Below are 23,729 nucleotides of genomic sequence, written 5' to 3' on the forward strand. Positions count from 1 at the left end.
GAAGACAGACGTTCAACTGCTGAGCCATCCAGGCGTCCCATTAAAACATATTATTATATTTTTTAATGTTCGTAATATAATGTTAAGTAGAAAAGGCAGGATAATAAACTTTGTATACAAGATAATTTCAATTTTTAATAAACAAGATTATTCCATTTTTAAGTGTTGGTTATTAGGATTTTGGCTTTTTTTCTCCCTCCTCTACAATTACTTGTATTTTCTGCATATTCTACAATGATCATATAATACTTTCATAACCCAAAATAAAACAATGAGGGTAGGAGAAGGCAGGTAAAGGATTAAACTTGGGATAATTCCACTGACCACCAACCTCTTCCCCTCAACTGCAAGGACTTCTTTTTCCGCAGGGAGGGAGGCAATTTCTCCCAGGTTCATTTCCCTCCAGGCCAAGTACACTAAAGTCTTGGTTCCTGGTAATTTATTAATCAAATCATGTGGAAAGTGACATGATTCAAAATATCTCTTCCCATAGGAGCTCCAATGGAGATAAGAACCTGTCATACATTGAATTGTGTCCCTCTGAAATTCATCTTTTTAAATCCTAATTCCTAGTACCTCAGTGTGTGATCTTATTTGAAAATAGGATGGTTGTAGATGCAATTAGTTGAGCTAGGATGAGTACCTTGCTGGAACAGGGTGGGACCTTAATCCACTATGACTGGTGTTTATATAAAAAGAGGAAATTTGGACTCTAAGACACTAAAAGGAAGACAATGTGAAGGCATTCAGGAAGAACACCACACAACTATGAAGGCAGACACTGGCATAATGATTCTATAACCCAAGGAAAGCCAAAGAGTGCCAGCCAACCACCAGAAGCTAGGAAAGAAGAATGGATAAGATTCTTCCTCACAGCTCCCAGAAGGAACCAATCTTGCTGACACCTCAATCATAGACTTCTAGTATTTTATTTATTGTCTTCAGAATTGTGAGACAATAAACTGTTGCTAAAGCCACACAATCTGTAGTATTTTGTTTGGGAAGCCCTAGAAACCTAATATAGACCTGAGCATTTTAAACTCTGATCAGGTATGTTTCTCTAAAAGCTGAAACCATACTGGAGGGTAACTATTGTTTTGTTCAGGGTGTAATAATTCAATGATCTTTTTTGGCTTGGCAAATGTAAGGCACAAATCCAACCCTGCAATGGAGAAACCCAAGATCAAGGGGCTAAAGCCCTCAGCAAAACAAAAACAAAAACAAAAACATTAAGTTGGCCTTTTCCAGTTGTACACCTGCAAGTATTTTTCACTGAGAAACATGCATTTCTCTTCAGTGCCTGGGAGCAGACTCCTGGTAGGGAAGTGATAATTGGAATAGAGTTACTTTGGAAGTAAGAAGGCTTCTGTACCTGCAGGTTCACACTGTGGACCACAGGCTGGGGAGAAAGGGTGGTCCCACCAGGGAGAGCATCTGTCATGGACTGAGATGGACTATTTAAAGTTTCCAGCTCAGTTCTCTCTGAATTGCAAATCTTTTCTGTTATCCCCAGGCCTTCAGAAAAATCTCCTTAAGGATTATAGACTCACTTATCACCATAGGGTATCTGAGGCCAGGGAATGTAATCTGCAGGGGGGAAATGGGAAAAGAATAATAGCCTGTTGAGAGAATCCAGTCTCAGGACCACAGGGGTGACATGCATAAAAGCCATGTTGTGGTCTAGGGACACTTGGCTGGCTAAAGTGGTAGATGTCCACCAGGACAGATTTGATAAACATGTCAGCTTTCCCAGGGGATGTTCAGAAAACACCTGGGGGATAAAACTGGTAAAAACAAAAATAGAAACAAAAAATGGACTTCTTGAACTCTGGTAGGATGGGCCTCACGCCTCACACTGCTGGTTTTTAGATAATTATTGTGAAGCCTCAAAACTGAGCAAGTGTGGGACATACTTCTTTTGAACACTATGCCAGACACTGAGGTTTTTCAAAAAGTTCATGCTTTCAGCATTCTTTTTCAACTTCTTTGCATAGACTTGGCAAGAGATCTGCAAAGTTGTAGAAACAATAATATCCCACTAATATTTTGGATTATGGATTTTATTCTAAAATATTGTTACTTATTGACAAAAAATAAGCTTAGCCAAAAAATGATAATCAGCATTTGTCTATGCAGTGCTCATTTTTTGGTTAAATACATGTATGTCCAATAGGTTCCCATCTCTATTGCCCCCACCATGGCTCTACACCAGTTCACCACAATCTCTGCTTTCAGCTTCCTGTATCTTCTTTTATTTTCCTTCAATCCATTTTCCTCCCAGCAGTTAAATTAACTAAAAATTTAACTTTGTAACTGCCCATTTAAAACTCCTCCATACTTTCCGGAGGATAAAGAACCAAATCTGTCAGCAACTTGGTACTGCTTGTAACTCCTGCCCTATCTGGGGATTCTTTTCCCCAGAAGTTTAGCCTAATTCCTAATTTCCCTTCAGGTCTTAAATTTAATATCCCTTTCTCAAGGGAACCTTTACTCATCCTGAATCTAAGCTGCCTAAATCATTATACTCCTTAATTTTCTTCAATTAAAACTATACTTCCTAAGAATATATTATTTATTTGTATATTATTGATCTTTCCCACTATTAAGTACTGTGAAGGCATTATTAGACAACAGAAATTCAACTGAGTAATTTAAAAGATTGGCTTTATTGAACAGTTCATGAATCAGACAGCATCCCATCCAGCAAATAGAAAGGAGCTCTTTTGAGCTATAGAACAGGAAAGGTTTTTAAAGGCAGAGAGGGAGTGGAAAAATGGAAATTATTAGCAAAGAGTATATTGTTTTTGTCAAGGTTGCCCTCCAAAGGGGAACGGAAAGGGTCTATCAGTAAATTTCCTAGTGCTGACCAGGAAATCCTATGCTGACTGCTTGAAGGTTACATTCCGGGAGGTGGGGGTTGAAACTGCTATAAAGTTAGGTATTAAGTGTTGATTTGCTGACATGAGTCTTAACATCAGTGGCTCCATGTTAGGCTAGTGGTTTTCTTTTTAACAGCATCGTTGCCCTTCTATCAGGCTGTGCTCTATCCAAAGGCTCTAACACCATTTCTGATAAATCATAGGTGTATTATAGATGCTTAATAAATACTTGATGAATGAGAAGGTAGATGACCTTGAAATAGTTCTTGAGTTCTGTATTAAAAGAAACACACATATATAATAAATATTCTTAGGGCCAAAATTTGTTTCTTAAGCAGGGATGACATCTGCCTGTATGCTTAAAGATGACAAATAGTGCAGATCTGTAAGGCTAGAATTTTTCAACTTCTCAGATGCTATTCTGGCAAAGCTCCTCAACCTATCCACCATTTTGATGAAATAAGAATATCTGGAATCTATTTTAATGACATGTTGGCCTGAAAGGTACCCAAAATAATATTATTCTTCCACTGTTAGACTTTGTTTGGACATAATTTTATAGTTTTTTTCCTCACCTTTAAGTAAGCTTCAGTGTCTCCCTTAAATTTCTTTTCTCCCTAAAATAATAATAATCATCATCATCATCCTTTGCTCTCACTAACTTCAGGAAGGTATATAACTCTGAGTCCCAGTTTTCTCATGGATCAAATGGGAATAACATCCAGCTCCCTAACTGACAGAGCCATTTTAAGGACAGCTACTGGGTGTTGGAAATGTAAAAATTCTTATTTCACAATACACAGCAAAATGTTAGGCACAGAACTGTTTAATAACTGATATACATGGCTAAATGTTGCATTTTCAGGGAGTTGATCTGAGAGTATCACTGGTGTTTATATTTGTATGCATACACCTGTCAATAAGCTTCAACCTATGACCAATCAGATAGGAAGTCTAGGAATGTAGAGGAAAAAAAACCCACACAAACCAAATTTGATTAATAAAATATAAGCAATAAATTTGTTCAGGTAGAAATAAATTACCAACTCCAGTTTTATGCATCTTATTCCTTAAGTTTATGCAAGTTCCCTTATATACAGTCTAAGTTTTCAATTTTGACAATTTTATTAGTAATAGTGAAAGATTTTAAACTATCATTACATTTAATCTTCTTCTTAAAGCTCCTTGTTTCTTTGGCAGTAAAGACATAAATTGTCATTGCCTCTTCCTATTGAACTTTGAAGTATAAAATTCTTTTTGCTTAGCTAACCTAAATCAGCCATGTAATGTAGCCCCTTTGGGTAATAATTATACCTGAAAAATGTACCTGAGTAGAAGAAAGAAAAACATCTCAATTCTAGCTTCTTTTCATTTAGTTTTATGATAACTGATTTATGTATTTCTTGGTCTCCTATTATTCAAACAGGAATACACCTCTCCACCTCCCAAGATATTTGCAAATATATGCCAATGAGTTATCTATTCTCCCCTCTGCTCCCTCATACATAATTTTAATTTTTAATAAATTAGCATAAAACCCACTACATGTCATTATTTGTCATTAAATTATTCTAATAAATATATTATTAAATCAACTTAAAAATAACAAAATTAAATTTTAGTAAATAGCACTCTAAATGTGCTGCCAACTATCCTATGTAATTTCACTTCAGCCCCTATGTCAAAAGAATTTATGTCCTCAAAATATTTTTTCTCACTATAAAATTTTTCACATCATCATCAATAACCTAGAAAATTAATATTGATAAAGTCATTTTATCCTTATTGGGAAAACAGTTCCCCATTGACCCATAAAAAGAAACTCAAGGTCAGTATCAAGGTTCTTTTCACTCTTTAATGACAATATTGAAGGCAGACATCTTCTGCAGAATGTTAAAACACGATTTTGGTTTTGTTCATAGTTGGTTTTGATGCTAAAAAGACAATGAGATGATTAAACAGGGTAATTTATTTGGTGTACCAGGGTATCCTATGACAGTAAGAGGGGATTTGTATAACTTACCCATCAGGTTTATTGTGCTATACCTCTCTCCTTCCCTCACTCCCTTCCTTCCTTCCACCCTTTCATGATTCCTTCCATCCTTTCCTCTTCTCTCTCCCTCCCTCTCACTAATCAACTTGGATGACCAAATAGTAACAATAACAAACACTCTTTGAATTATACCACCTTTCCTCTTCCAGACCATTATGTGCACTCTCGTGTTATCCCCATTATCTTGCTTGATTGAAAGAGAAACCTTCATCTGTGTACACGCAGAGGATGAAAGACACTGTTCCTTTTCCAGAATGTAGCCACTAATGAGAGTCATGTTCTATGTATACAGATGTGGACAAAATTCTCTTTGCACAATCTATGTACACTTTTTTTCTCTTTCGAACTAACTCAATACCTCTGAAATATATCAGTGCTTATATTTATTAAAATAATACATATACATTGTAAAAATTTAGTAAGTGTAACACAATGAATACAAAAAAAAGATCATGGTTATAATCATACTACCTAAAGGCAAATAACTTTTAAAAATTCTCTTGATATGTAAATGGGGAGTACAAATATTCAGAATGCAAAATCTCTGCTATATATTTTTTAAATATTATTTTTTATATTAAGATACTCCTTTTGTCTAGTGGCAAGAACTTCAACCTACTCAATTCAATGTAAACTCATTCTAATCAGAGTTTTTAAGAGTCAATGCAATATTTTCTCAGACACAATTAAAAATTTTCAGTCAATTAGTTTTTCCCCCTCTTCTTTATCTCCAGAATTATACCTAAATTTTGGATCAGCTCAAGCAGTACCACACTGGAGAGATATACTACATTATTCTTGTTTGTCTTCAAAGAGATGTTCTGTAGTCCAGCTAGTCTTCTTTCATTAGGCCTTGACCTCTACATCCTCTTTCCAACAGCAAGGACTTTTGATTCTCCAGTTGACTCTTAGCTATATCCATACCTTGTTTGAGGGATACAGAAAACAATTGACCCCTCTCCTAAAACTCTGTAGAGCTGCCTGAAACTCTTCTGCCTAGGTAAATTCTGTACCATAATGAGTTGACATCTTTGAGATAATGCAGGACACAGGGCTTCTCTACAAGGTGTACCCAATCCCCAGTACTCTCTGAAACTCAAGACAGAGGTATCTTCTGTATCCTACACCTCCTTGCCCCAGGCATAGTTGAGGTTGTAGAGCTGTACCCATTATATTTCAGTTCTTAGGGGGAGTCTTAGGGGAGTCTTAGGTTGTCATTAGAGGAGTGATACCTTCTTGATACAAGTTTCTAAAATAAAGTCCACATCCTCTCCAGTACTCCTCTATTTTGGACAACCCTTACCTAATGTCCAGGGATACACTCCTGTTATATTTCCAGACTATTAGTTATAGAACCAACTAGATTACTTCTAGCCTTAGAAATACAATATTCTGACCCTTACAGGTCAGAAGCCCTAACGTTCAAGAATATGTCTCTGCTATGAGTCTCAAGAGCCTATTTTGGAACTCAGAAGCAAAGTATTGACATTTTGTCCTCTATATTCAATATAATTTCTCCCCTGAGACTTTGCTTATTAATGAATTAATAGAGGAAACATAACAGTGAAAGTAGAAATAGATTGTATTGCATAGAGAAGAATTTTAGTTAACATAAGATCCTTTCTTTTTTCTTTCTTTCTTCTTTCTTTCCTTCTTTCTCACCACATGACTAATTATTTGTTTATTTTGTTAGAGAGGTTTGGGTTTTGCTCTTGAGAATTCAGACATGTCCATTGCTCTTATTTTCTCAGAAATCTGTAGTTTTTCCACATTGGTTGAAGCTGTACTTCAGCAAATGCATGAAATATTTCTTCTATCTACCCTATCTAGTGTTATTCCACTTTCCCAGCCATTGAATTCATTTTGTTTCCTCCCCCAAATCATAAAGCTTCAGATGAAACATGACCATTGTTTCAAAGATAGTAAGTTATTATTTTGTAACAAATCAAAATAGATTCTTCTTTTTTCTTTTACTTTTTGGGACAAAAGGGTGGTATTGTACCTGTCACAGTGGCAAAACTACTCAAGTTTAATGTAACATCTGAGATAGACTTGTGCATTAAAAACTTCTTAGGCATTTATCAAGAACTTGCAGTAAAAATCCTTCAGTGTCCTTCATAAGTGGTTCTTCTTTCATTCTTACTGCTAACTCCTTAATTTGTGCAGGTCTCTGTAATCATCACCTGAGTCAGGAGTCTGCAAGCTTGTTCTGTAAAGGACTAGATAGTAAATATTTTAGGCTTTGCATACTATCTGGTCTCTGTCACAACTTCTCAACACTTCTATGGTAGAGCAATATCAATAAATAAAATTCATAAATGAATGAGAGTGGCTATGTCCTATGTAAACTTTACTTTAAAAAAATAAGTAGGAGGGCAGCCCCAGTGGCACAGCAGTTCAGCGCCGCCTGCAGCCTGGGGTGTGATCCTGGAGGCCTGGGATCGAGTCCCACATCGGGCTGCCTGCATGGAGCCTGCTTCTCGCTCTGCCTGTGTCTCTGCCTCCTTTCTCTCTCTCTGAATAAATAAATAAATCTTTAAAAAAATAATAAAATAAAATAAATAAAAAAATAAGCAGGAGTCAGATCCCTGTTTTAGTCTACTTGGCCCCCATCTAAAAATGTCCTCTCTTTTCAATTCATTATGCTTTTTCTACCTATTAATCTTTGGAGGGCAGTCTCACCTGCTAACATGACATGACTTAAGTCTATATTTCTAAGCCTGGCATATAAGACCCTCTGCAATCCAACCATTAGAAAGAGAGAGAAACTGAACTGAGCAGAAGACAGTGTTGGAAAAACTAATCTAATTACAGGTTCTGGTTTGGTGAGTTTTCAAAAGGTACAGAAACTTCAGGCATAAACCAGATCACTGTCAGTGCCTGCTCACCTTTCTAGTAATATTAGACACCAGAGGGGCAGATCGAGATGGTTGTCAAACACTGGGTGGCCAGGAAGAATCATTTTCAGTTTTTCCTCTATATTAGAAGACCTCAGCCAAGAGTTCAAGGGGACAGGAATAGGCTATCACACAGTCCATGAGCCAAGCACTCTGCAGGTTTATTATCAATTTACAGTCAAGCCAAAGCTCTGTTTCTAGGCATCTGGATACCATCCAAATGGCTAGAGTTTGATGCAGAGCAATGGACTGGATACATATAATTAGCCAAGGAGCTACTCTGACTACAGAGTTGGGAGCAAAGAGAAACCCAATCCTATCCTAGAGAAGACATTGTAAAAATCTATTCAGAAAGATGAAATTTGTTGCAGAACCATAAAGGGAGGGACGCCTGGGTGGCCCAGCAGGTGAGCATCTGCCTTTGGCTCAAGACATGATCCTGGAGTCCCAGGATTGAGTCCCACAAAAGGCTCCCTGCATGGAGCCTGCTTCTCCCTCTGCCTATGTCTCTGCCTCTCTCTCTCTCTCTCTCTGTATCTCATGAATAAATAAATAAAATCTTAAAAAGAAGAACCATAAAGGAAGGGCTGCTTGGTACTGGTTAAGACCTTCCTAGAAACTACCCTAGATAGATAAATCACTTCAGAGAGCTGCCTCCTGCAATGAATGTTCAATCTTACCTTTTTGATGGTGGTCAGAGTAGCAGGTGATGAGAAACTGAAAGACTTTAAGTAATATTCACCCAAGACTAGGGAAGACCTGTAAATCCTGACTGTGTATCTTCAATGAGAAATCTAACTGCCACACTAAGCAGACCACTTGCTTTAGAAAGTGTTCAGCTGCAGTCTGGCTTTAAGACAAATCAAATAATGTTCAAAGACCACTTTATTAAGTCATCTTGAGAAATCACTGTCATAGACACCAAATATTTATCATCTATATGTGCAATTAATGTTTGCCCATAGAAAGAACTAAATGGAAAATCAAATCATAATTAGATGGTAACTAGATAAGTGTAGAATCAGTACAGGGTGATTTGATGTATAAATTGTTTAATTGCATTAGGCTAAGATAACATAAAACACATCCACATCCCCATAAAAATATTGTTGTTGTGAATGGATCCAGAACATGCTGTGTTCATTGCCTACAGTTCCTTGCATCTCTCTTCATAAGAGGAATGCCTTTCTTGGGGAAGAAGCATTTGAGTTTCAAAGAGTAATTAGGAGCGTACATTTCCTTGACTATTCTGGGATTAGCATTGCTAAAAGTTATCTTCTGCAACCCTTCTTTTTCTATATTTCTATGGTCAATTCTTATTTTGACAGATGCAGTTGTTTTTTTTTTTAAATATAGATAGCCACGTTATAATCAAATCTTGTTAAACATGGGAACCAGTCTTTACCTTTCTCACAACTTTGCATATCTCCATTCCGCCTTATTACCTAACATTTTAAGTCTCAAAGGATATTTTCTTTTACTTAATTTCCAAGATTCTAAAAGTCTTCACATGCTGTCACAGGGAATACCGTGAAATGAAAACTATAGAGATCCACAAAGACATACGCTAAAAATATTGGTTGATTTATCTGGTTGTCAGAAAATAGACACTTAGGAACCCAGCTATTGGAGACTAGTTCAGTAGATCTTGTCAAAGTAATTTAATTCTAAGACTCACTAAACCAAAGTCTACTTCCTTCCTCAATTAGTATTGGCTGAGGAACAGATGTGAGACTAAACCTATACAGGCTATCGGTGGGGATAGGGTAAAAGAGCATATGGAAGGTGCATGTCCAAAGATTCTGCTTCTGGGTAGCTGGTGAAAGGAGAGATAGCATGGCACCAAATCCCAGCCAGGAAGCATAATGGGAGCCCCCAGTGGGAAGAAAATAAGTAAATATTGGCCAGGATAAGGATAAGGGGAAACTAAATAATACTCTAGGGAACTGAGAGCTAGGAACACTGTTTGGAATATTAGCTACAGGAAAGGGAAAACAGAAAGAGGAGAATTAAAGAATGTTAGCAATAAGGTATCTATGAACAGACTAATTAGTATTCTGAGCTCTTCAGTCATAGGTTGTTTAACCGTGGGTAAGTCACTAATGCTTACCAGCTCATTTAAAAAATGGAGACAATAAAAGTAACTCACAGGATTATTATAAGATAGTGCATATAAAGTGCTTATTATAATATCTAATACATGGAATACACTGATAAAATCTACTTTCCTCTTCTCTAGTATAGGAGATTCTTAACCTGGAATCCATGGCCTCAAGAAGAATCATAACTGAGTGTCAGAAAGTGTGTGAACCCCTTCAAATTGCATTTAAAATTGTGTGTGTGCACACGTGTGCACTTTTCTAATACAGTTTCTATCTTTTATTTGATTTTCAAGAATGCTTATGACTAAAATAAAGGTTGAGGAGCACTGAGCTGGTGCACAGGGGTGAGAGATGGTTTCCTCATCTCACTTACTAGTGGGGGAAAATGTGATCCTCATATATGAACAAGCCACTTTCCTAGTGATTCAGCCTGGATAGGACTATACCTCAGGAAACAGTCCTTTAATTCTGACAGCATGTCATGGCAACTGTACCTGGGAGTACAGAGTAATCACAGGGCAAAGAATTGTCCAATTGACTCAATTCCCCACTTAGATTGTCACGCATTGAAATTTTTCTCTCCTTACTGCTTTTCCTTCCATTACTACCTAAACTGTACTCATGATTTGAGCCTGTTCTTTTCCAGGATGACAAATGCTATCATACTTACTCTTGCCCTTCCTGGTCAGAAAACAAGAAAGTGGTCATTTTAACAAAAATGAAGCAATCCAGACAACATTCTCCACCTCCTCCTTTTCAGTTGATCCCTTTTGCCAATATATATCAACAAAAACATATTTAGCACCAGAATATTGATAGAGGATTATGCTAATAAAATGGATGCTTTCATTTATGATGAAAATAATGATGACAAGGAAAATGCTGTATAGTGGCAGTTACAACTTATGGATCTGCTTGATAAGGTAGAGTAACATTTAGAAACATTGAAAAGGAGATTTTACATTTATACAAAATGAAAAGCTGGTCTAAATAACTCATTCACCATTTTTTTGAAATGATAAAATCAATAATTATTCTGCATTCACTGTGAAGACATACTATGAAGACTGTAAATTAAGACATAAAATATGTTTTTTGAATTAAAAAATAAGTCAATATAAGTTCTTTCTTTGTCAAAGTTAATCTTTCTAGATAAGTAGGAAAACATAGAATTGATAAATATGCAAAAGATCATAACTCTGTTCCTTTAACATATTCATGAGCCAATTAAGGAAATATGGCTGCATTCCATTATTGGTGGTGGAAGGTTTGGTTCAAAGAATAATTGGTCTTCTAGTGCATGAGATTATATGTTAAATTCTTTCCCATATATAATCTGCAGATAATTAATGTCTATTTTATGTCCATTTAAAAAATAATTTTGGTAACCACCTATAAAACAACAACAAAATATTTCTAAGAACAAAATAATGGTGTTTTGTAGGTAATTCTCAACACATACGTATTTATTTAGTATTGTATTTATAGAGCCATCAATTCTCTTCTAAATGGGCGGCCCTATTGTGGATTCAGGTATTTGCATTTACATTGCTTTACTTGTCAATCAGTTTTACTCACTGAGCTTTAATGAAACAAGCTCAGGAACATGGACCAGAGGAAGGAAAATGGTAGAACTTTCAGTGCATCTGTTCATACATGTTTTAGCTGAAATGTTTTGCAAATAGCCTATACTATACTGCTAGCTCAAATTTTCACCTTCAAAGCTTATTTTTAATCAGGTTTTATGTAAAAATTATCACTTTATGTATCGGTTAACAAAAGAGAGCATGGTTAACTGTGTAGGTTATTGGAATAGAAAGTGGATATGATTAAAACAAATAGGAGAAGTTGGGATGTTACAGAGAGGTAGAATTTGACTTAATATAAAAAATCAGTCTATACATTCCACATGGAGAGGGACTACATTTGTTTGGTTCAATATGGTTGCTCCATTTCTTAGGACTATGTTAAGTGAATGAACTTGTGAATAATCCAAGTTGATACAAAATGATCCACCTGGGATCCCTGGGTGGCTCAGCAGTTTAGCACCTGCCTTTGGCCCAGGGCGTGATCCTGGAGTCCCCGGATCAAGTCCCACGTCAGGCTCCCGGCATGGAGCCTGCTTCTCCCTCCTCCTGTGTCTCTGCCTCTCTCTCTCTCTCTCTCTCTATCATAAACAAATAAAATAAATCTTTAAAAAAATGATCCACCTAAAGACCAATCAGACTACTTCATTACTGGAATACTCCAGTAGAGATAGAATAACATGTTAGAGATGTTGTATAGGGGGTTCAAGTTTCACTTAAGCAACCTTACTTATGATTCTACTCTATTATGAACTTACATGTCTTAACACAAGGGAAACATAGTGAATAATAGTATCCCTTTCCCTCATTAAAAAAAAAAAAAAAAAAAAAAAAAACAGGGATCCCTGGGTGGCGCAGCGGTTTGGCGCCTGCCTTTGGCCCAGGGCGCGATCCTGGAGACCCGGGATCGAATCCCACATCAGGCTCCCGGTGCATGGAGCCTGCTTCTCCCTCTGCCTATGTCTCTGCCTCTCTCTCTCTCTCTCTCTCTGTGTCTATCATATATAAATAAAAAATTAACAACAACAACAAAAAAAAACAGCAGGAGTGATATGTTTGTTTAACAGAAAGTAAATTCTCAAGTTCCTTTCTGACCTTTGCTATAAAAAAGCCAGAATAAACTGGGAACACTTCCTAGACCAACCATAAATAAGATGTTCATTAACACATTTTTATATACCCAACTTCATCACTAAATTTACTTTGATTGAGAATTTAAATTAGTAAGAACCAAATTTGGAGTAATTTTTTCAACTTTCAGGTAAATTGGAGTACTTAGCACAATCTAATTAAGAGACATCTAAGCTAGTTGTTATGGGTCACTAGTCACTACTAATCAGAGAATCTTGAATATATTTGCAGAATTTTTCTACTTCTGTCTTGTATTGGATTCCTTTCCTTTTCTTAAGAATAAAAATCTGTTTATTTGTTTGCAAAGCAAAGTTTTTAGCCTCTTTCTAATGAAATTGTTCTCTTAAGATGGTCAAATAATTTGTGATAAATTGTCAGTTTCAGTGATTGGCTTAAAGGAAGACCATAAATATTCAGCTTGACATCACAAAACATCTGCTCTTTGAATGCAATCTGGTACTTTTATGGCTTTATTTCAAGAACCCTGACTTTTATTTACATGTACTAGATTACATCCTATAAAACTTGAAGTGACTGGTTAACATTAAGACTTGCAAATAATAACAAGATATATGCAGATGCATGTTAATAAATTGGCCTTTATATTCTTTCATGGCACAATAGTTCATAGTTCCTCAGTAATTCTGTAGAAGAGAAGCATGGACCCAGAGGCCTGGAGTCCATTTCAGACCTGACTAATTTCACACATACATAAAAGGAGTTAACTGTAATAGAGTTCACTGCTAAAGCTAAAAAAGCAGGATATATGTGAGAGGGTCAGAGGGTTGGAGGAAGACCTACCTCATGAATACTGAGTTCCTCAATTCAAGAAAGAATTATCACTTTTGAACTTGACTCCTCTTTATATAAGGATTCTCTTGTTTTCCATGTTCATCTTTTTACTATAAATCTTATAGTTCCTTCACTACAAACTGAGTCCAAAGTCTGACTGCTAAAGTGCTCTTTTCAAATCTCTCAATTATTTGTAAATCCCTGGGTTTTCTAAAAATCCCCCACATACTAAATTTATTTTAAAGGAATTGTTTGTATATACCTTAAGCATTAATCACAGATTGAAAAGTACAAAAAATATAAAATATGTGGTGCCCAAAAGAGGCTTCAAGAACTTTAAGACTGTGAGTACTGAATAATATATCTGGATAAGTTGGTCTATGGTGAAAAAGAGAAGCATGGCCACCATTTTTTTTAATGAATCAGCTGCTTTGTTTAGAAAATTTTTTTAAATCTTATTTTTTATTTAGTCTATTTGATGATGTTTTTAATTTGCAAGCATAAGAAAATCATGATGTTTGAAAACCTTTTTTTGAAGGATGAACTAAAAACAGGAGGTGATAAGTAGTATCAGCGTCAAGGATTCTTTCCATTAAACACCAACACTTCCCGAGTTAGCCATCAAAGGCTGAGTTCCAAACTCATAAATGAGGCTCAAAGCAAGCCATATTTTGCCAATTTGTACTCAATTATAAATAATTTCCAAAGTTTCCAAATTTCCATGAATTTTTTTAAAAATTTCTTTGAATATCTAAAAAACAGGTTCGCATATAAGATATATTTAAAAAGCATTTAAATAATGTAGGCCTACTTCTCTAATTAAAGCCTTAAAAGCACTGCTCTTGGTCAGGCTTTAACTTTCTGGAAGAATTTCCCCCAAATGATTCAACTCAGAATATAAATTACTTGTACCTTAACTAGAAAGTGACTCTCCTAGGAATTACTGAAATACTCAAAACTTCCTTTATAATATATAGTTTAAATGACAAGAACTTTCAGTAGATACCTAGGAAGTTAACCACTTTGATTCATATTTAACATCATAAACCTAAGGCAGAATAAATAGGTTCTATAGAGAACCCATTTGGAAAAATATGTGTTGGCTTCAAAATGTTAAACAAAATGAAAAATAACTCATTCAGTTATATCACCAATACTGCTTAGCTAAGTACAATTCTTATATACTACATTTTATACTTATTTAGAATCTAATAATTGCAAATATTGAAGAAATTACACTGGGAATAGTGGTGTTAATTATAACAGTTTACATTCTCTACTGCGAAAATGAATTCCTGGAAGCTTTTCCAATAATCTTAGATCATGTTTAACCTCTGTGTTCAACTCTCCTCCATCAGTTTCAAGATGAGTTAGCATGTACCCTAATTAGATGTCTTATTTCAGGAGCTCTGGATGAACAATTCCTGTTTAATCATGGCAAAAGCTCTGAAGGGAAGTAGGACTTCTATTTACTGATCTCTAGGTAATCAAATGAGCCCTCTGATATTTGTTTATTTTTTAAATTATCTCCAAAAAATGAAATTTTAGATAGAACATCCTACAGATGTATTTTTAACTAGTAGTTCTTAAACGCTGAAAATATATCCACACAATTAGGTATTTTGAGTTATATTTTTATTTTGTTGATATAAATTTAAGTAAAAACAAAAAATTATGGTTATATTACCATTCTTGATTCTATATTTTTTAGTGAACTAATAATTAGTCCAAAATGTATTAAGTATTTTTTTTGCCCATTTAATACTGTGATACTTAGACCCATGTTTTGCATCAATTAATTCATTCACCAAAATATTTTTGCAAGTACTCCAGGCTCAGAAGACGAAGGATAGAGAGTACTCATTGAATGTACACAATATCCATATTCAACCATGGGTGGACACACAGATATGAAATATAACACCTCAAAAATAAAGGCTTGATATTGATTTATTATAAAAGAAAGTGAGTAAAATTGGAAATAACACCAAAAATAGTTAATAGTGGAAGTTTCAAAATGGAGCATATTGAGAATGGCATTAGAGATAGCATCTACTATAGTGATTTTCAAAATAGTAAGCACATGAGACACATTCTTTGTGAAACATTACTTGGGCATCCTATAAAATAAGTCAAATCATAGGTATTACATAAACTTTTCTTTAAGGAGGGCATATTATTAAGACATTTCAGGGAAAAAAGTATTACAAATTTCATTATGAATAGGCTTGTGAAAAACAGTACTAATATGTTTTTAGCCCAAAATTATGATAAATATACCAACAACGCTTTAAAAGTTGTAGCCCAGATTCATCTTGACAAACGGCCTATTTTCCAGAATCTTCCCACCTGTCCACCAAAACCAGTTCTGAATATTAATTCCCATTTAAATTTGAAAAAGCCAACTGCAAGCAATTGCCAGGAACACCCTCCTAAAAATCTGCACTTAGAATGAGCAGTAACTTTCTCTGTGGTTCAAGGCAGACAGTTAACAACTCCTTTTGACCTCTGAAAACATTAAGCAAAGAGATTCAACGAAGAGCTCATATTAAAAGTCTCAAATTGTGTGATCAGGGTTTCTTTTACCATATTTAAAGTGAGATATACCTTTTGATGTCTTCTGAGTGGAAACATTGTGTCGGCTGCAATGCACTGGGACAGAGGCAGTGACAAGGTAGATGTAATAGCCACATGCCAAAATAATTCATCCGCTTTTTGTATGTATGTTCAGTGCCAGTTGAACTTGATACTGGAAAATACTCATTAGAGACTTGTCTGTGTACCTGGCATCTACAGTAGGGATTCTTTACCATCCACTCAGTCCCTGGAGAGCCTTTCATACATTTTTTCCGACTCTTAAATCAGAGGAAACCACCCACTAATTACAATGCCAGGCATAGGATCCCAAAAACCCTTTGAGATGTTTTGCTTCATTTTCTGTCCCAGTCTTGACTGTCTTCCTGTTTCTTCTCTTCTGCCTGTGAGATCTGTAGCCCAGTATCTCAGATCCACTTCCTTTGGAAAACCTTTCCCCCACTGACTTCCCGAGGATTTTTCCCTTTGTGTTCATTGAACAGATTTGGATTCCCTCACTTGTTTCTCTTCCCTTGCCCATTCAATCATCTGTAAATACTAAGCACTCACTCCACTCAAGGGTTTGTTGTTTTGTTTGCTTGGAGACTTGTTTTTTTTGTTTTGTTTTGTTTTTTTGTAGGTCAGAAACCAACCCTTGTTTTAGTAATATGTGTATAGGACATTGGAAGGGAAAAGGACCACACTGTACTGTGGCAATGTACAAAAAAGCATGTGCCTCTTCAAAGCTCCACTGTCCCGGGCCGTCTTGCAGTCAGATCGTTAGAACTTGGATTCTCTGGAACCTCAGAATAGGCCTCATGAAACCTAGATCTCCCCTCAGAACTGACCATGCCATTCACACCACTGCAGGATGGAGAAGGCCACTGGATTGGTTGAATGGGAAGATTTTCTTTGCTACTCATATAGTCTGTCTTTGAAGAACTTGAAAACTCTGGTGTCTTCCAAATGGTTGTTGGAGCAGTCAAGGAAGCAGTTGCCTACTAGAAACTGAGCTCTACTCACCCTCCACTGAGTTTTGTCTCTGAAATCAGAAGCCTCTTCCTGGCACAGCCAAATTTGCAGGTAAAGTCACACTTTAGGTCCACACTGCCTCATGCAACAGAGAGATGGATGGATGGATGGATGGATGGATGGATGGATGGATGGATGGAGATACTGAAAGACTACACACAAGCACACATACACACATACCGTCTCTGAAGCAGATATTAAAAAAGGAGGTAGTGTCCCAAATGGCATGTTATCAATGTCACTCACTAGAATGCCATGGTCTTCATGATGTTCCTCACGCAGCAATGAGTCTGCTACCTTGACCACTCCTGAGCACAGCATATATTATTCTTGAAGCCAGTGGTCTTTCACTTGGCCAGCACCTTCCAGCAGGCCACAGTGATGTGGGACTCCTGGAAGGAGATGCTGAGGTCCCAAGTGGCCTCAAGGAAAATGAGCTGGATGAGGGGGCTGACATGAGCCTTGTTCAGGAGCTTCAAAATGGTAAACTTAGCATCAAGCAGGATGAGGTCAGAGTTGGGCTGCAGAATGGTAGCAGAAATACACAGATTCTGGATGTTCTTCTCATCCTGGTTGTCATCCTGATATTTCCCCTCTGAGTAGACTTGGAGGTCTACTGTCTTGATTAGAATGATCTTTCCCAGTCAGTCACAAAGTAGGAAGCCACCAACACAGTGCAGTTACTCACCAGGGTGCCCCTGAAGACTAGAAACCATGCACTCTTGTGCAGGCTGCCACTATGCACCTCTCTGGTCCTCCTGTAGAAGAATACCTGCCATGGCCTAGGTCTTTGGAGCAAGGATATCCTCAATTTTCCCACAGTCTATGGAAAAAGCAGCAGCTCAGTAAGGCAAACTCAGATCTTCCCATCCAAAGGAGAATGTATCAGTTGTTCAACCAGTAGTGCACAAATCTAAAAAGGTGGTTTCTGTGACTGTGATGACCACGAAGCCATCTAACCTGTTTTTCTTTTCAGTTTAAATATTACTCAATCACCTTGACAGAGCTGGCAATAAAGTTTAGGGTTAAAATTGGAGGCTTTACCCTCAAATGAAACCTGAGTTCCAATCTTAAAATCAATAGAACTTGGAGCAAATTGCCAGATCTCTAAGAGCTTTGATTTTCTTGCCTATAAAATTGACAGGAATAACAGTTTTATCGGAGTATTCTTGAGGAAACTGAATGAGATGATGTATGTAAATAGATTCAAAATGTCATTATAAGCATGACTACAATGAACTAAGCCATACTGTTCTTTGACAAAGTGGACAGAGAAGGTAGCTTAATATGTGCGAGACCCCATTCAAGGATTTTCAAAGTTTTCTTCTTACTTTAAAAAGAAAAAAGGAGAACAAATATTATCAGCAGTTTGATTTAAAATATATAAAATTTATATAGCATAGAAAAAAAACAAAAAATATTAGGAATGTCAACAGTCATTCCGATAGCTTTTTTCCTGCTTTCTTGTATCTTTTACATTTTCTATTAGTGGGTGTGTCCTATTTTTCATAATGAAATATTACCATCATTTTAAAATATAAAGAATTTCTTTTAAAAGTTCTATATCCTGGGGTGCCTGAGTGGCTTAATCCATAAGTATCACACTCTTGATTTTGGCACAGGCCATTATCTCAGGGCCCTGGATGGAGCACCACATCTGGCTCCCCACTCAGTGGGGAACCTGCTTCTCCCTTTCCCTCTGCACCTTCCCCCAGTCATGTTGTCTCTCTCAAATAATTCAATAAAATATTTTAAAAATATATAAATACATACACACATACATAAAAGTTCTATATCCTTATTTTCTTTTTGATACAAGAGTAATATTTTTAAATAGAAAAACCAAAACCAAGCTGATAATAGCAAAATATGACAATATTATATGCTATATGGCTGATGTCAGTATTTCAAATAAAACACAAATTGGAATCTATCATAAAAACAAACAAAATAAGTTTATGATACACTTTAAAAAAATCTTAATTAATCTAAAATTAATATACTCCTAAATACAAAAAAGTGACTATTATTTTTTAAAACACACATATATAATTATGCATATGTACACATTTGTTTCTTTATGGAAAATTAATAAAACTATATTTGTAAATTCTACTTGTATTTGGAGTTACTGTAATAAATTTTCTCTCAATTTTCTTTCTATGCTTTTTATAAGACAAATATTAATTTGCTTATTTTTTATGCATGGCATTCTATATTTTTTTAAATTCCAGTATAGTTAACATACAGTGTATATTAGTTTCAGGTATACAGTATGATGATTCAACAGTTCTATACACTACTCAGTGCTTATCATGATAAGTACTCTTTAATCCCCATCACCTATTTCACTCATTAACTCCCACCACCTTCCTTCTGATAACCACCAGTTTGTTCTCTATAATAAAGAGACTGATTTTTGGTTTGTCTTTTTTTTCTTTGTTCATTTGTTTTGTTTCTTAAATTCCACATATGAGTGAGATCATATGATATTGCTCTTTCTCTAACTGACTAATTTCACTTAGCATGATACGCTCTAGATCCATCCATGTTGTTGCAAAGGGCAAAATTTCATTTTTTATGGCTGAGTAGTATTCTATTATATATGGAATACTATATATATAGTATATTTAAGTTAGATATATAACTATATATAAAAAAATATATATTTAAATTAGAATGGACTTGATAGTGATCATAGGGGTTGAGGTAGGATCAGCCATCATGGCAGGGTGAGTAGAGGTGCTAGGCCTATCCTATGAGGAGGCTCATAGGAGGGGTCATAGCAAGGTAAGGGATTGTGACAGGGTGAGGGGCTGTGGACGGTTGAGTGGCAGTGGACTGTGGTGAGTTGAAGGGTTGTGGGGTTGTGGTGGGTTGAGGAAATGTGGTGGGTTGAGGAGATGTGGGTTGTGGGGTTGTGGTGGATTGAGGAGATGTAGGTTGTGGGGTTGTGGTAGGTTGAGGAAATATAGTGGATTATGGGGTTGTGGTGGGTTGAGAGGGGTAGTAGAGTGAGATATATATATATATATGATATATATATCATACTATCATATGATAATTATGGTGTGTGTGTATATATATATATATAATTATGGTATATAATTATCATATGATAGTTCTATTTTTAACTTTTTTTGAGGAAACTCCATGCTGTTTTCCACAGTGGCTGCAAGTTTGCATTCCCACCAACAATGCAAGAGGGTTCCTTTTCTTCACATGCTAGCTAACACTTGCTGTTTCTTGTATTTTTTATTTTAGTCATTCTGGCAGGTGTCAGGTGATAGCTCAATTTTTCATTTCCATTTCCCTGATGATGAGTGATCGTGAGCATCTTTTCATGTGTCTATTGGCCATCTTTGGAGAAAAGCTCTTTATATATTTTGGATACTAATCCTTTCTCAAATATATCATTTGCAAATCTCTGATTCATGGGTTGTCTTATAGTTTGTCAATTGTTTGAATTCTTTGCTGTGCAGAAGCTTTTTATTTTGACGTAGTCCCAATAGTTTAATTTTGCTCATTTTTGCAATTTTTAATTTTGTTCATTTCCTTTGCTTTAGGAGACATAGAAAATGTTGCTACGGCCAACAGTTTTTATCCCTGTGCTCTATTCTAGGATTTGTATGTTTTCAAGTCTCACATTCAGTCTCACATTTTATGGTTTCAGGTCTCTTTAATTCATCTTGAATTTACTTTTATGTATGATATATGAAAGTTGTCCAGTTTCACTCTTTTGCATATTGCTGTCCATTTTTCCCAACACCATTTGTTGAACACTGTCTTTCTCCATTGAATAGTCTTGCCTCCTTTGTCAAACATTAATTGACCATATACTTGTGAGTTTGTTTATGGGTTCTCAATTCTGTTCTATTGATCTATGGGTCTATTGCTGTGCCAGTACTATACTGTTTTGATCACTACAACTTTGTAGTATATCTTGAAATCTGGGATTATGATACCTCCAGCTTTGCTTTTCTTTTTCAAGATTGCTTTGGGTATTCAAGGTCTTTTGTAGTTCCATACAAATTTTAGAAATATTTGTTCTAATTCTGTTAAAAATATTGGTATTTTGAAAGGGATTGCAATTTATCTGCAGATTACTTTAGGTAGTGTAGACATTTTAACGATATTTGTTCTTCCAATATTTCCTTTTGTTTGTGTCATCTTCAATTTCTTTCATTGGTATTTTATACTTTTCAGAGTATGTCTCTTTAACCTCCTTGGTTAAGTTTATTCCTAGGTATTTTATTATTTTTTGATGCAATTGTAAATGGGATTGTTTTCTTATTTTCTCTTTCTGCCTTTCTGCTGCTGCTTCTATATTAGTGTATAGAACTGCAACTGAGGGGCACATGGGTGACTCAGTGGTTGAGCATCTGCCTTCGGCTCAGGTCATGATTCCAGGGTCCATGAAAGGAGCCTGCTTCTCCCTCTGCCTATGTCTCTGCCTCTCTCTGTGTGTCTCTCATGAATAAATAAATAAAATCTTTTTAAAAAATGCAACTGATTTCTGTATATTGATTTTGTATATCCTGAGACCTTCCTGAATTCATATATCAGTTCTAATAGTTTCTTTGGTGGAGTCTTTCAGGTTTTCTATATGTATGATCATGTCATCTGCAAACAGTGAAAGTTTTATTTCTTCCTTACCAATTTAGATGCCTCTTATTTCTTCTTTTTTGTTATCTGATTGCTCTGGCTAGGACTTCCAGCACTGTGTTGAATAAAAGAGATGAGAGTGGCCATCCCTTGTTTCTGATCTTAGGAGAAAGCTCTCAGGCTTTTACCATTGAGGATAATATTTGCTGTAGGTTTTTTATATATGGCCTTTATTATGTTAAAGTATGTTCCCTCTAAACCTATTTTGTTGAGGGCTTTCACTGTGAATCGTTGTTGTACTTTATCGCATGCTTTTTCTGCATCTATTGAAATGATCATATGGTTTTTATCCTTTCCTCTGTTGCTGTGATGTATCATGTTGATTGATTTGTGAATATCAAGCCACCTTTGCAGCCTGGGAATAAATCCCACTTGATCATCATGAATGATTTTTTAAATGTATTGGTGGATTCAGTTTGCTGATATTTTGTTGAAGATTTTTTAAATCTATGTTTATCAGAGATATTGGCCTGTATTTTTTGTTCATTTGTTTGTTTGTTTTAGGTAGTTTCTATGTCCAGCATGGAGCCATGGAGCCCAATGAGGGACTTTAATTCATGACCCTGAGATCAAGACCTGAGCTGAGATAAAGAGTCAGATGCTTAACTAACTAAGCCACCCAGGCACCCCTGTAGTTCTTTTTTTTTTTTTCCAGTGACTTTATCTGATTTTGGTATCAGGGTAATGCTGCCCCCATAAAATGAATTTGGAAGCTTTCCTTCCTGTTCCACTTTTTTTTGAAGAGTTTAAAAAAATAGTTATTAACTCTTCTTTAAATGTTTGGTAGAGGGATATCTGACTGGCTCAATTGGTTAAGGCTCTAACTCTTGATTTTGGCTCAGGTCATGATCTCAGGGTTGTGAGATTGAGCCCCTCATCAGGCTCTAGGCTCAGCACTGAGTCTATTTGTCCCTCTCCTCTCACTCTCTCTTGCTCTCTCTCTTTCTCTTTCTCATAAATAAATAAAGTCTTTTTAAAAATAAATTAAATAGGGATCCCTGGGTGGCGCAGTGGTTTAGCGCCTGCCTTTGGCCCAGGGCGCGATCCTGGAGACCCGGGATCGAATCCCATATGGGGCTCCTGGTGCATGGAGCCTGCTTCTCCCTCTGCCTATGTCTCTGCACCTCTCTCTCTCTCTCTCTCTCTGACTATCATAAATAAATAAAAATTTTAAAAAAAATAAATTAATTAATTAAATAAAACTTATAAATGCTTGGTAGAATTCACCTGTGAAGCTGTCTGGTCCTGAACTTTTGTTTGTTGGGAGGTTTTCATTCTTGATTCAATTTCATTACTGGTAGGTAATTGGTCTGCTCAAATTTTCTATTTCTTCCTGATTTAGTTTTGGTATATTATGTTTCTAGGAATTTATCTATTTCTTCTAAGTTGTCCAATTTATTGGCATATAATTTTTCGCAATATTCTATTATAATCCTTTGCATGGTTTTAGTTGTTATTTCTCTTCTTTTGGTTGGTTTTGGTTGTTATTTTTCTTCTTTCCTTTCTGATTTTGTTTGAGTCCTCTCTTTCTCTCTCTCTGGATTGTTTTTTGTTTAATTTTGTTTTCTGATGAGTCTGGCAAAAGCTTTATCAGTTTTGTTGATTTTTTCACAAAGAAACAACTCCTGGTTTCATTTATCTGTTTTATGGATTTTAAAATTTCGATTTCTCTTATTTCTGCTCTAATATTTATTATTTCCTTCCTTTGCTGGTTTAGGGCTTTATTTGTTCTTCTTTTTCTAGCTCCTTTAGGTATAAGGTCAGGATTTTTTTATTTGAGGTTTTTTGTTGTTATTTTTGTTTTGTTTTGTTTGCTTCTTGAGATAGGCCTGAACTGCTATAAAGTTCCCTCTTAGGACAGCATTTGCTGCATCCCAAAGATTTTGGACCATTATGTTTCCATCTTTACTTGTCTCCATGTTTACTTGTCAGCATGTTTTTGGATTTCTTCTTTGATTTCTTGGTTGACCCATTCATTGTTTAATAACATGTTATTTAACCTCCATGTGTTTGTGTTC

The 23,729-nt window shown here is 35.9% G+C and overlaps 1 long non-coding RNA gene across 1 annotated transcript in view; it reads right to left on the reverse strand.

The window, feature by feature from the left end:
* Positions 1 to 15,198: 15,198 nt before the first annotated feature.
* Positions 15,199 to 23,729, reverse strand: part of LOC144287904 (uncharacterized) — an 80,327-nt gene continuing 71,796 nt past the window's right edge. The window contains exon 5 of the long non-coding RNA XR_013355730.1: positions 15,199 to 18,376. This is a non-coding gene — a long non-coding RNA (uncharacterized LOC144287904). The remainder of the gene's footprint in view (positions 18,377 to 23,729) is intronic.

This window comes from Canis aureus, chromosome 17 (genome assembly GCF_053574225.1).
Source record: "Canis aureus isolate CA01 chromosome 17, VMU_Caureus_v.1.0, whole genome shotgun sequence".
Classification (NCBI taxonomy): Eukaryota; Metazoa; Chordata; class Mammalia; order Carnivora; family Canidae; genus Canis; species Canis aureus.